Consider the following 14,347-nt stretch of genomic DNA (forward strand, 5'->3'; position numbering starts at 1 on the left):
AGGTTTAATCCTGAATGAGTCATTAACGCCTACTGCTCAACTTGGCGCCTTTTCCACATGCTGTCAAAAAATTGTTTCTTGCCTCTTCTACATGTAATTAACCCCCAAATGCTCTATTTCCAGTTACTGTAGCAGACATTAAGTTTATTCTCCTGTTTTCAAGCAATTAAAAACCAAATGCTTACAACTGATTAAATCCACTTGCTCTGTTCAAGAAAAAAAAAATCATAAAAATCTAACTTTTGGTGAAAATTTAGTTATAAATTTTATTCCACTATTATACATTATATCTACTATGTGTATGCATGATGCCAGGTAATCTCCAAAAGAGGTTTTAATTCATCTTGGCAACCACCCACATGAAAAACAAATCTGTCCCAGTAACTATGTTTAATGTGCTAGCTCCTCCAGAAAAGACTGCCCTGATCTTTACAGCAAATCCCTAGAGCTGGAAGGGGTTCAATAAAGTCAAGTGTCTTCTGTGTATCTTCCCCTTATCAACATATGGAAGCAGCAAAAAACTTTAACATAACACTGTAATACAGAAATCGTAGCAGGAGCCTGAAGGTCTGGAGAGGCTGTTCCTTGCACTGCAATGAATAAGCTATATAATCCTAGAAAAATTACCTTCACACCTCTCTATCTCAATTTCTAAGATTTCTAGCTGAAGAAAACACCAAAAAGCTTTTAAATGTAAGAATTAAATACTGTATAAAAGGTGGAAATAGGGTCAAAATCCTGCTTCTACTTATTTCACACATAATACTAACAGTTGGACCTTTGTGCAATGTGTATCAGCTACTAGGGGCTGAGGATAGGAATCAAATGCCTCAGAATCCTTGTCTGCATGTTGGACCGTAATAGATATGGTCATGTATCAACTTGCAGAAATATAATGCAACAATTAAAAATACTATTTAAAAATAAGCCTGCACGTGCATTTTTCATCAAGTTTTAGACAGCGACGACACATACGCAACTTTGATACGCATAAAGTAATCCTTCATTAAACTTAACTGAAACAATTACGCCAAGTTTAAATGGGAATTTGAGGGGTTTTGAAAGCATCCAAGCAACCAAACACCAAAACCCCCTCCTTAAGCCTAGAAAACTATTTTGCCAAGTCAAATTTGAAATTTAGAGCAACTGCATCTCCAATAGTAAGCTAAGTAACATAAACCAAGAACCCTAGAATGCAGCTGCTATGTATATTTGTATTAGCTGAAGTGGTTTCCCCACACCCTCCAATCCAAACCAGTTAAGTGAGGAAAAAAGCAAAACCTCCATTTCTTTCATTCTTAATATGACCTCAGTCAATACTACAGATGGGGTAGAACTTTGCTGATTTAAATACACTGGGATAATGCCATCTTTCACAGAATCATTAATGCTGGAAGGGGCCTCTGGAGATCATCTGGTCCAACACCCCTGCCAAGACAGGGCCACCTAGAACATGTTACACAAGAACACGTCCAGGCAGGTTTTGAATGTCTCTGGAGAGGGAGACTCCACAAACTCCCTGGGCAGCCTGTTGCAGTGCTCTGCAAAAGCGTGCGTTGCCGAATTGTGATGCGTGTATTCATCAGATATGTTACTGAGGTCACCTCTGCCCTGAAAACAAGCCTATTTTATCCTGTGAACCAGAAAATGCACCGATTCTCAAAAGTGTGCCCTACCAACGGCCTCTGGATGGAACGGTGGCAGAAGCAGCAGAGGCAGCAGCTCTGACAGGCAGGAACTTACTGGGCAGAAGATACCTGGACAGCCATTGTCTAGCATTCCCCTTAAAACTTGCGGTGTGGGATGCAGAAAATGAAAGCGAAGCAGTACAGTGATGCCACTTCATTTAAGTTATAAACAGAACCCGTGACAAATTAGAACTGTAGTTGTGGGTACATTAGATTTGAATGGACATTCAGCTGTCTAATACATCTTATTTAGTTCTTCACTCTGTAGAACACTCAAACCTTTCAACTGGCTTTGACTTAACAGAGGTGGATAAACTTAGTTCATTCGCCGATTTATCCACAAATTACAACTTAAATAGATACCACAAGCCAAATGGAATCAAATTAAATTACACATACTGAAACGCTCCTCAGAGAGATACTGAATGTGAATGTTGATTTTTCAGTAACAAAGCACTGAGGTCACATATAGCAAGGGGAAATCAAGACATGTCCAGTCACCCAGACAGCATTTTGTATCCTCCTTGTGAACTCTGTTCATGAATTAGATAAAGTATTCTAAGCGACTGAGCCTCTATCCATAAAAAGAGACTCAGAGAGAAGGGAGTCTAAGGCATTACTTGCTTTTATTATAAACTAAAGAACTCGTTGTGGGATACTAAATACATAACCTTAAAACAGAAAGCAGAATAATGCTGCTCCATGTTTACTGTTTTGCCAGAAAGGCCACAAAGTTACCAGATTCAAGTGTGGGGCAGTCAGGATTTCATATACTTTTCTCCTCCTTCACTCTTTCCTTACAAGCTTTTATGCTCTGACACTGACCGTACTTAACACCTTCTAAAACTCAAAAAAGCAGCACAAAGCCAAATGCAATATATCCCAAGTTGCACCAAATTCAGTTCACTTACTTACTAGGTAGAACTAAGCCAGTCTCTTTTTAGCACTCATCTCTACGACACTGCTTTGTCCCACACTTCACAGACTTTCAAATCAATTTGAAGCGTTAATATCTTAGTACTATTTTGTTAGGAGCAGAACAGTGAGAAAAGGTTTCAGCTATTTAATCTGGAAAGCACAAATTTAGGCTGCATCAAGTCGTTATCCTCTAGTGGTTCATTTGCAGATTTCTCCAAGCAAATTATACTAGACAGGGCAAATATTGAACTCGGAAGTAAAGCAAAGCTCCCAGTGCTATCAAGAGTCTAAGTGAAAAAAGCTAAAGGGCAACTGTTTAAAAACAAAACTCTCTGAACATAAAAATCTAACTACCCTTTGTAACACCACTTGGAAGAGGTAAAGCACCATGCAAATAAAACTGCCACTCAGATCAGCATCATCAAAAAGAACATCAAAAAGCTTTCTGTGAAGGTCTGGTGAACACTTGCTAGACTAGCAAAACAGAAGTGTATTCTAATTATTTAAAGATGAAAGAATACCTATTTAAATGCATGTGATTGTTTGAATAGCCCCTGACAGGACAGGGGCTATTAGCTACCTATTTCTCTCCACTGCAACTTAAAAGGTATGTAAAATCTCAACTGCCAGTGTAAAACTACCCTATAACATTGCCATCACAGACAGCTGTATTTGCTGACTACATTATTTTTCCTCCCCAGGGGCCATACATTTATCTTAAATTCATAGGGCTATCAAGCCTTGTAGAAGAAGAAACCCTGAGGACATTTTAGCAACAGTGTGGTAGGGAGGGAAGGCTAATCACAAAAATGAGGCAGAACAATTAGCGTGGCAGCTCCAGGGCATTTAGGACTCATACAGAAACAAAAGTAATAGCAAAATAAGAAGTATGACCAATCCAAAGCTACCTGAACACCCTTTTTTCGTTACCATGACAAGGGTGTATTTTACCATGCAGGCAGTTACACTTGCATGGAGTATGCTGGCATAAAGAAAAAGGTATTTTTGTAATATAAATCCAGAAAACGTATGGTGTTCATGAAAAAATGCCAGAAGGATACACAAAACCAGTACGCTGTCAACTACAATTTGTTAAGCAGAATCAAATCTATATAGCACGTAAATAACTCGCAAACACCCAGAATCTTTTCAAGCACTCACATTTGCATATGCACCCATCCCTGTTCCAATACTATTAAATGGTAACTTGAGAAACACTAAAGGAGGTTACTAAAGTTGCTCCCATCCTTGATGCGGAGTATTCCGAAGAAACATGTAAATATGAGCTCAGGCACGAGACATAGGAATTTAGACATCAGTTCAGTCCTATGCTAAAAAGACAGAAACAGAACCATGAATAACTTCAGTAAATGATCACATTCGGCAGATGGATAAAATCTGGATATGGACCGAATCCTCCAGTGACAGCTATAACCATCATGGTATTACTGAAGAACACAACAGCTACTAACAATTTATGCATATTTCCTGCATTCTAAATTAGAGCTTTACACAACACTTAACACCTTAGTGACCTGCAGACTACACCACAGCCATGCTATTTTCTTGGACTAACATTAAAAGGAACTCAGATGATGCTGATTTATCTAATCAGAAGGGCAGATGGATTGTGTACGCAAAAAATAACGTGCCCTGAGTTCTGCTCACCTGATTACATCCGAGTCCAGGTCATCACCCAGATCATTCTTCCCCCTGCAACCTCCACCCACCTGAAAAAGGGGCCAAAAGGGTACACTACTGTTTGCTTCAGGATTTAAGCTCGCAGAGGAGGCTAAGCTCTTACAAAATCTAGGCTCACAGTTCTCTGCAGTCCAAGTTTCAAGTTCCAGAAGGTTCTCTGAATTTTGTAGGCGCAGGGGTTTGGTCCTTTGGTGGGACATTAACAGGGGGCTCGGAACAGAAAAGAAACATCTCCCATTATTGTCAATTTGGTATCTCTTTACAACGGGTATCAGTATTTCTTGGTGTTTCCCAAGGCAGGCATAAAAAGTCAGCAATCTGAATATTTGCTGTTACTATGCATATTAACTGATATATCACATATCTAGCTCCTCAAGAGGTGCAAGCAAGCCATGACTAGGATTCATTCCATATAAAACAGTAACTGGGAGGACAGTCTACCACCCCGGACACATGGTACCACCTATCTGTATATCCTAGCATGACCAGCAGAGCTGCACGACAGAACTATTTTAGAGGCATGTTCTGCCTACAGACCTTTCCTATCAGGGGTGCACAGACGAGCTCTTGCCAAGAGTGTCAGCTCTCAACTCAGATGTCCAAAGGTGGAAGAAACCTTAATTGGGTTATCTTCAAACTACAGGCTTGTCGAGTTGGTCTACTGTTGTTCGGGCCGACTTACAAAATCGCCTACCATTTAGACAGAGGTTTTTAGATGACATCGAACCAAACAGGGCTGAAACCATTATTAATTCAAAATAAAACTGCTGTTCAGCAATTATAATCACACCTAAGTAAATCCCAGGCTTATAAATTGACAACATTTTGGTTATGGCATGCAGATTTGATACTATACTATCAAGTTACTGCTCAAGCACATAAACTCCATGTTAGAAGTCTGAGTATTTCAAAATCCAATCTGTATGTAGTCACTCCCATACTATGCAATCTGCATGTCCTGCCACACAGTTTGCTTGAGCAGGGAAGTTAGACTAGATTATCCCCAGTGGTGTCTTCCACCCTCAACCATTCTGTACGAATCTGTGTAAGTATTATAAAAAATATCACTTTTTAGAGTAGGAAACAGACACAAGGCCAAGCACAAGGCCACTTTATTGTACTAAAAATCTCTTACAATCCTTCAAAACCAGTGGCATCCACTATAGCTTCATTTCACTTCAGGGTGAGGTACGGCTTCAGCATTGGAAAAGTAAGAAGAGTCTATCATGACACCATGCCTCTGGAGAGCTTCCGCTCAGTTTGCAATATGGTACTTTAATTCGGCTTATGTTCACCTGGCAAAAACTCACACTTGAAAACTACGATGGCTGAGACCACGTGTGAAGTTCCAACACAGAGACAACTTTGATACACAGGCGAAACCAAAGCTCTTAAAATAGGGAATTATTCTGGAAACGCTGACGCATCCTTAACACCATGAGTGGGCGCCAATATAATACACACATTGTGTACACATATGTTGCTGTCTTCCTGGGAAGCTTAACTGAAAGCCCACATGGTTGATGTGGGACAGCAGGAATGCCTCTTTGAAAGCACTCATCCTGCTTATTCATAATACCTCAAATGAAACCCAAGGCATATGGTAAAATTATGCTGCTTCACAAAACAGCACTTACGACAGTGAGCAATCCTTTCAAATCGAAACTACCCATGATACTTCAGCGAAAAACCCCTACCTTGTTGACTGAACTTAGACATCATATCAAATGTTTAAATGAAAACAAATCTTAAAAGCTAGAATTTGAAGTAATCAACACAGTTTAATAAATTGAGCTGCATCCACTACAAAAAAGCATATTTTAGTTGCCTTTTTTTGCTAAAGCATACACCCACAAGAAAGGGTCGAACTCCCCAAAGAGTAATGAAACAATAGATGGACCATCTGCTGCAAATTGCAACTCCAGGAATAGAGTATATGCGAGTTCTCCTAAAATCACCATTACCTTCCCATTTTGTTTCACACCAGATTCTTGTCTTTGCAAAGCTTTTAAAAACAAGCACAAACAAAACTGCTGCCACGCAGGAAAGCTGTAAGAGCTTCCAGGCATGAATGCACAGGGTAAAGTGTGACATGACATGTCCTTTGAGAAATCCTATTCCTCTTGGCAATTCTAATCTATACACCAGATTCCACTGCCAAATATTCTGCCTCCTGTGTCATACAGCAAATGGCTGGCATTTATGGAACTCATGCTCCACAAGGGTACAGAAGGATGTGACAGGTATCTTAAATACCACCTCCATGGATATCCATAACTTAATGTCTTCACAGCTGTCAGCTGATTTCACTGTAAGGCTTACTTGTCATCATCACCCCACCTTACTTATGCACATCAAGCTTAAGGCAGTCAGAGCTCCCCAGCAGTCTTAAAGCAAGCGTGAACCAGTAACTGCCCAAGGAAAAGACTGCCTTGGAAAGACTTCCTGCAGAGCAGAGGATTACCTGAGAAAGCAGCACAAGTAAACAGGGGAATGGTACATTTACCCTTCTTTTTCCTGACAGCTGTTTACAAACTGCTGTAGCAGACAGGATTCTTCTGTTCCATTATAAATGAGGGATTTAACCACTAGAAACTTTTACCATGTTAAGATAGATAATAGGAGAAGGGTGCTGACTTTTTTTACTTCGTTTTTATTGACTAAACATAAGCGAATTGATTTCTGTAATATTTTAAAGACTCATTTCTTCAGTAGCTATCACCTTTTCGGGAGCTGGGTGGGTTGGGCTTAGAGGATTCAAGACAGCGCCTATGGCAGACAGCCTTCTGGTCATCCACTCTAATAACAAACTGCATTCCCAGAATCACGGATTTAATAAAGCACTGATTTTTAAAACAAATACCCAGATACCCTCTAAGTCCATTGAAAATTCATTTTAATATTCTAACAAACTAGGAGTTATCTTTTATGTTGCCCATTCCAGTTCAGCATTAGTAACAATGAATTCATACAACACAAATGAAAACTCTTAAAAACACTCAGCCCTTTCAGAAGAGCACTTTGTATGGGCGCTTCCTTTAAGCCACTAAAAAACTGGTCCACGGTGCTCAAACATGCCTCTTCCATGCATGTGGCTTCACTAAAGACAGTTTCAAAGTGACTGTCAGGATCCATGATCCTCACCTTCACAGCTTCCCTACCCCATTTTTTGCTCCATCCCGACGGAAGCAGAAAAAGGAGACAAAACAAACAACTCTTCCTCAGTGACACTTAAGACAATTTCATAAGGGAAGGTTCCTTTTAGACAATCATCTGTCAGACAGACAGGCGTGTAGATAATGAAACCACATATGCGTAGAGTGAAGAGCAGCTGCGTACCAACTGGGTCACCCGTGACCCATACTACCGAACACCTCCCAGATGAGCTCTGTCTTTTCACATTACAGGGCTCTGTAAGCGATTTGAGGCCCGCTCCTCGTAGGGCATTAATTATGGGGATTACCAGTAAAAGGAAACACATGAACAGGATGTTACATACTTTTTACTTGCTTTGAATCTTTGTCTATTAGCTACAGCTATGAATTAAGGAATAGGAAGGAGATGCAGAGCTCTGAACAAAATAATACAATACAGTCTTCCAAGTCTATGATCCTAAAGAAGCTCATTTAAAAAGCATACAGGGAGAGAGGATTTCAGCCTGCTGACATATGACTTCCTCAGCTAGACAAAACAAATTGACTATATATGCCACATTTTCTGTATTTTCCCAATTGCAGCACAGAACATGTACCATTAAGTTGTAAAAACACTGAAGCATTGGCCACTGGGAATGAGCTGTCAGTAAGACACAGTTATGAAGTGCTTAAAAATTCATATGAATTTAGAACATACACAAGCTTTTCTCGATGCTCCTGTCATCCACCATTACTCTGCTACTATATAGCCAAAAAGCATAATACAACTGTGAGTAGTAGCCCTAAATACTACTCTTTATTCCAGGACAACCCAACAGTGCTGCACTATGAATTGAATGCCATAATACTTAGACATTGCATGACCTGTGATGACTGAGGTAACCAGGAAAAAGTAACCTAATTAGAAATAAATCATAGGTGTCCAAACTCTGTTTTGAGAAAAATACCAATACAGCCTTCTGATGATGACCCACTCAGTGTTATCGAGATGACCTAGTGACTGAATGTGTGCTTTTCACATTTTAGTGTTTAAAAGCCAAAACTTAGAGCATTTCATTACAAAAGCACTAGGGTTTGGGTTTGTTTCTTCCCTTAATATTTTAAAAACAAATACTTGGAAATAAGAATAAAAAAAAAGATAACATGGACCGCCCCTTTATTGCTGGTATATTAGGCAAGCAGATGTCCTTTACAGAGACTGTCACCACTTTTAATGACCACCTATTCTTCCCTGTTCATTTTGTCATCCTATATTGCCTTCTAAAGTGAAGCAGAACAGTGTAAAAAACCAATGTGTCAGTACAGACACTGCATCAGTCATACCGCAGAACCCTAGAGACAGAGCCATCATTAGGTTTCTCACAAAGGAAATGAATATATAAACACATGTAAAGTCTGCAAGACTGATTCACCTAACTGTGCTTTTTGAGAGCTTTCACACCTACACAGATACAAATGTTACAGCATCTTAATTCGGCAGCATCATCACATGCACTTTCTACAGGTATAAATGATAATGCAAAGTGCAACAAGGGAAAGATGAGACCGCATATTTCCCTTCACAACAAGCTGAACCCTGCTCAGATGTGACTGTCAACATCACATTACTTGTCAGAAAATGTTTGAAAGAGACCTTGCATTAACACAGAAAATGCTTCCCCGTTTTATAAGAGTTCAATGTGGAAGACAAACGAAGCGCACCCCTCTTCTACCAAACTAGATACGAATCAAGGATCTAAATCAATCAGAAGAATTTACAAACCATTATTCCTTCATTTAGGATTTTCTGTGGTTTTAAACTCCTTGTCCTCCTCTGCAATCTGAATAAACACTTGCTTTTCAGTTATTTTGGTACCAATACTTCCTTTGTTCTCATTTGGTAACACCCCCCCCCCAGCAGTGAAGATGATCAAACGCATCTAACAAAATTAAAGATCACTTTGCAACAGCAGTCCCACTGCCTGTTTGCATTAATGGTGAAAACAAGCCACCACAACCATTGGTAACCTCCACATGTTCTCACATGCCCTTTGCAACAAGGCTCTTTGTCTGAAAGGTGTGTTTGTATAACATTCCTTGCTTAATTCCAAGGTCTTGCACGTGGCTCAGGGCAATCCCAAGCACAAATACAGACTGAGAGCAGCCCTGAGGAGGACTTGGGGGTGTTGGCTGACAAAAAGCTCAACGCGAGCCGGCAGTGTGCACTCACAGCCCAAAAGCCAGCCGATTGCTGGCCTGCATCAAAAGGAGCATGGCCAGCAGGTTGAGGGAGGGGATTCTCCCCTTCTACTCTGCCCATGTGAGACCCCACCTGAAGCACTGCATCCAGCTCAGGGGCTCCCAACGTAAGATGTGGCCCTGTTAGAGCGAGCCCAGAGGAGGGTCACACAGACGATGCTGGAGCACCTCTCCTCTATGAAGACAGGCCAAAGCTATCTTAACCTGTCCACATAAAATCACCCTGAGTTAACAATGTACACTTGTGATCCTTCTCTTGATCAACAAAATCTCCTCTTTCTGGAGACACAAGCAAGTGACAAGGCTAGCTAAGTTATAAACTTCCTAACTTCCTGGAAACAAAACACCAAGTTGTGGTGTAAGATGAGGTTATTCAAAGTAGGGTAAGCTACTTCTCACTTAGGACAGGAGTGCTGCTACTGGGTGGCAGCTGACATAACTGAAATCAACCCTGATGCTTACCCTTGTAACTTCTTATCAAGCCTGTACTTTGAGAATAAAGAGGGAATAGACTGGAAACTTCAACATTAGAAGGGTCCCTACCAACAATGCTGTGTCCTTTTCATGTGCCAGTTCGGGACTTGATTCAAGAACCACTAACTGATCTTCAGCTGTCAACATAGACTTAAGGCAGAGAAATGGAATACATTATAAATCCACTAATCAACAGGAACAAAGAAGAACCTGATTTGTCACTTGAACCACAGGTATAAGACCTCCCTAGAAGACATACAGAATATAAGAATTCCACCCTATCAATACACTAAACCAAGCTGTAAAGTCTAGAAACATGCAATTTGAATCAAAACACCAAATGGCCAGATATGCAAGAGAATTTAGCAAGACTTTCTGTACAGGAACAGGAGTGGTTTTGTGATCCCCTTGAGAGGCTTCCTTGACTCTGACTTTCCCTACACACACACCTCTTTGCACATCAAGCCCCAGAACATCTCAGCTCTTCCAATCTTCATCTGTTCTGCCCACTACTGAAGAAATACCCATTTCTCCCGTCATCTTCCTCTTCCACTTCTGCAATGGCACTTGAACGCACGCAGCCAACCAATTCTGGCTGAACCAAGAAGCATTTAACTGATTACTAAAAATAAATATCCACCCTGGTTTAACACTTTCCTCTTCTCTGCACACACAGAGCACATAGCAGAAGGCAGAGAATGCTGAAACGGGCAGCGAACAAGTTCCATCTCAAAACATATTTGTCCACAGACACAATTTACAGGCAAGCACAAGAAAACTCTCACATTTGTCTCCATTACTAAGAAATGGTTGTTTTGGCCCTGAAGACGATGTCCAGCATCTTGAATGAATCTATATGTACACTCCCCATTGCTACTTTACTCCTTCTCTAGCCATTACTGTAACTTAAGTGCTTGGTTTCTACACCTGGCTAACATATTTGTTTGAAAAAACTACCAGTCTACAGAGTTTTGATATTTTTTTTTCTGGATGCGTAATTCTGGAATGCAGCAAGAAAAAAGGGAAGTTTGGACCTGACAGAAATGATGTTTTCCAGCTTTAGTCCACTTCCCAATAAACAACAAAGGAGACGGGGAAAAAAAAGAATCACAACCAAAATCCCAGACCCTCAAAGACACAGAAAGACTTTTAAGAAAAGCAGATGTACCTGAATCTGAAAATTTAACAAGCCTGTACTAATAACCTTTAAAAAGTAAAATGTGTGACCCAAAAAAACAGCTTTCAAATACTTCATACTTAGAAAAAGTGAAGCGCAGCCTCAATCTAGCACAGTTTACCACATTTATTAAACACCATCTCTTACTTCACTAAGCAAGAGGACTATGGGAGGACATAAGTTGATACCAGACACCATACCCTGAAGGTAGATGCAATTCATAAACAATAAGCTTTTTTAAATGTCTCCAGGGATACCGATTCAACCACTTCCCCGGGCAGCCTGTTCTAACACTTGTCAGCCCTTTCGGTGAAGAAGTTTTAACCTGCTATCTAACCTAAACCACCCCTGACACAGCTTGAGGCAAAGGTCCTTTCCAACCCTAACTATTCTATCATTCTATGAATAAGCTTGCAAGCTGTATTTTCTCTGCTTAGCAAGACTCACCCACAGATTACAGAATGAAAGCACCAACTACTCTTAAACGTCATGTGTGTTTGACATGGAACACAGAGAGGCGACACCATCACAGTATAAACTTTTGTTTGCTGTATATGCCATTTCTACACGATCTGACTTATCTTGGTTCATTCGCAGGATCTTTGGGAATTAAAATTCATGGTAAGTTCTTCACAATAGAGCAATTTTTGTGTCATCATCAGGCAAATAAAATCACGTTTACTTTGGCACTGGTTCCTAAAAGTACCATCACTATAGAAGTTAAAGATTATTCAATAACCCTAATAAGGTTAAAAGTATACCAATCAAATACAGAGAGAGAATGCTTTCAAATGCAGCCTGAAAATAAGAAAGCCTCTCCTTTTCACGATGACTTTTTATCTAGAAACTAGAGACAAACACAAAACAAAACAGAAATGCAAGACTGAAAACCACAGATACGGGCCAGGTGTCAACATGAAAGGTTTTGGGTTTGCCTTTTCGGAAACCTGACTGCACATCCATTTGGACATTCATTTAAAAACCATCTGCAAAAACATTTATTTAAGCAATTTGCATCATAACCCTCAGTAGCATTACTCAGATGTATTTGGAAACAACGAAGCTAAAAACATTTAACAGCTTCTTTTACTAACTTCCCAAACATTAACATGATGATGTATGTTGAAGCACTGCTGAGCAAACAATCGCCTAGGCATAGGGCTCAGCAAGCAAGCACTCTTTCATTGAACTTCCAACTAGGGTACACACTTTGGTGATAAAACACCACCAGTAGATGAAGGATGGTGCCCTGAAGTTCAAAGGTGTAGACTTCAACTTACAATGGCATGACACATGAAGTGCTGAAACAGTGCTTACTCTTTTTGTTTGTTTAAGCATTTTGAGAGACAGAATGCAGATTCTGTAGGAAACACAGCAGTTTCAGCACAGCAGAAACATTTCTATTGTACTCCTTAAGCTTCGAAATCCGCCTGACAGGCAAAATAAGAGTTGTCACCTCCTGAGATACCAATTTAGAGCGCCTGAAGTAGTTACTGCGATTCAGTGCACTTCATTACTATGTTTTAAAATCCCTCCTCTCCAATCATCTCGCAAATAAATGACAGTAAATACGCTAACTGCACCTTCTTCAAAACCAGTTTGCTTCACAGAAGACATCCTTGTATCACCACTGTTACCTTTATGCAGGAAATGAAGCGGGTAACTGCAAAGAAAAGAGCAGCTTGACCAACCAGATAGAGTTTCTCAGACAGTTTGAGTGACTGTACACAGCATATAGCAGACTGTTTTGAAAAACTGACACAGAAACTGGCTTTAATTTATTGCTAACTGTAAGCAAAACCATAAGTAAATCTGGGTTTCATACAACATAGGGAAGTCAAAATAAAACCTGTTTACATAATGCAACCATTTATGTCAAATTTCCCTTACCGTAAAAAGCTCCGATTTCCTCTGCAACACAATGACTTCTGCACATACAAGAAATGGGGTGATAAAAAAAGAACCCATAGGCTCAGTGCTGAGCAATTTTTCCAGGGGTTCTGGAAAGAACACATCTACAGGGAGAAGTCTTCCTTATGAACCCAAGCAGAAGCCTTATCGCTAACATAATTCAGTGTATTTTGCTCCTCCTAGGCAAACTGCTGCAAGTGTATTTGCAATTGGACAGTCTTTACATACTTTAAAGAAAAATCCTTTGACAATTAGGCAAGCTTCAGCCACCCCATCAAGCACAGGAGACTACCAGAATATACTGAATAGCTATGATCATGCCTAAAAATCTGTAAGGAGCATATGTATAAATCAAACATAACAGCAGTGACATTTACAAGAATGTAGGCATTTCACTGCTTCTGCCAACGCTTTCACCAGCTGTAAAACTATACTGCAACCCTGCCTCTGAGCTCAGGTGCAGACAGAATGGCAGGGATTCAATCCTCCCTCCGCTTTCTCTCTATCTCCCACCCTTCACTATCTCCTTTAAAATGGGGGGACTCTGGAAACGGCGTCATATCTTTTGTTTTAACAGATTTAAAGCTATGCCATGCATGACAGTCTAATTGCCACAATACTACTGCACCCCTGCTAAAATGAAACTGCAGATTTTGCAAAGGCTCTAGGAATATCATTTTTTAAATGTCAGGCAACAAAATCAAATATTAAAACCCTCCTCACTCACCACCAAGAGTACACAAAGTGGACATTAATCCCTGTTATTAAAACGGAACCACTGCAGATCAGGAATCCATTAGGTTTCTGAAAAGGCTTCTCTGCACCAAACTAACATTATCATCACCTTATGCCAACATCACATAATATCTCAGAAATGTGAATATTGCTTTGCTCCATTTCATAGCTTGTATAAACTGTAAGTCAATACTCATCATGGCTCCCACAGTTCTAAGAACTGGAGCAGGGAGATCAAGCTCAATCCAAGTAACAGTCACTCCCTGCCAGAGGGAAAACTACATATTGTAAGGCGCTGTGAATAAGTAATTACAACGAAGTGAATGTTTTATGGAGGAAATGCACTTGGT

The 14,347-nt window shown here is 40.2% G+C and overlaps 1 protein-coding gene across 3 annotated transcripts in view; it reads right to left on the bottom strand.

Moving 5' to 3' along the window:
- CBLB (Cbl proto-oncogene B) overlaps positions 1 to 14,347 on the bottom strand; it is a 115,179-nt gene that overhangs the window by 91,215 nt on the left and 9,617 nt on the right. The window lies entirely within an intron of this gene.

The sequence above is a fragment of the Pezoporus wallicus genome, unplaced genomic scaffold (assembly GCF_028554395.1).
Source record: "Pezoporus wallicus isolate ANWC-B61680 ecotype Strahan unplaced genomic scaffold, APGP_CSIRO_Pwel_v1 contig_8721, whole genome shotgun sequence".
Taxonomy (NCBI): Eukaryota; Metazoa; Chordata; class Aves; order Psittaciformes; family Psittacidae; genus Pezoporus; species Pezoporus wallicus.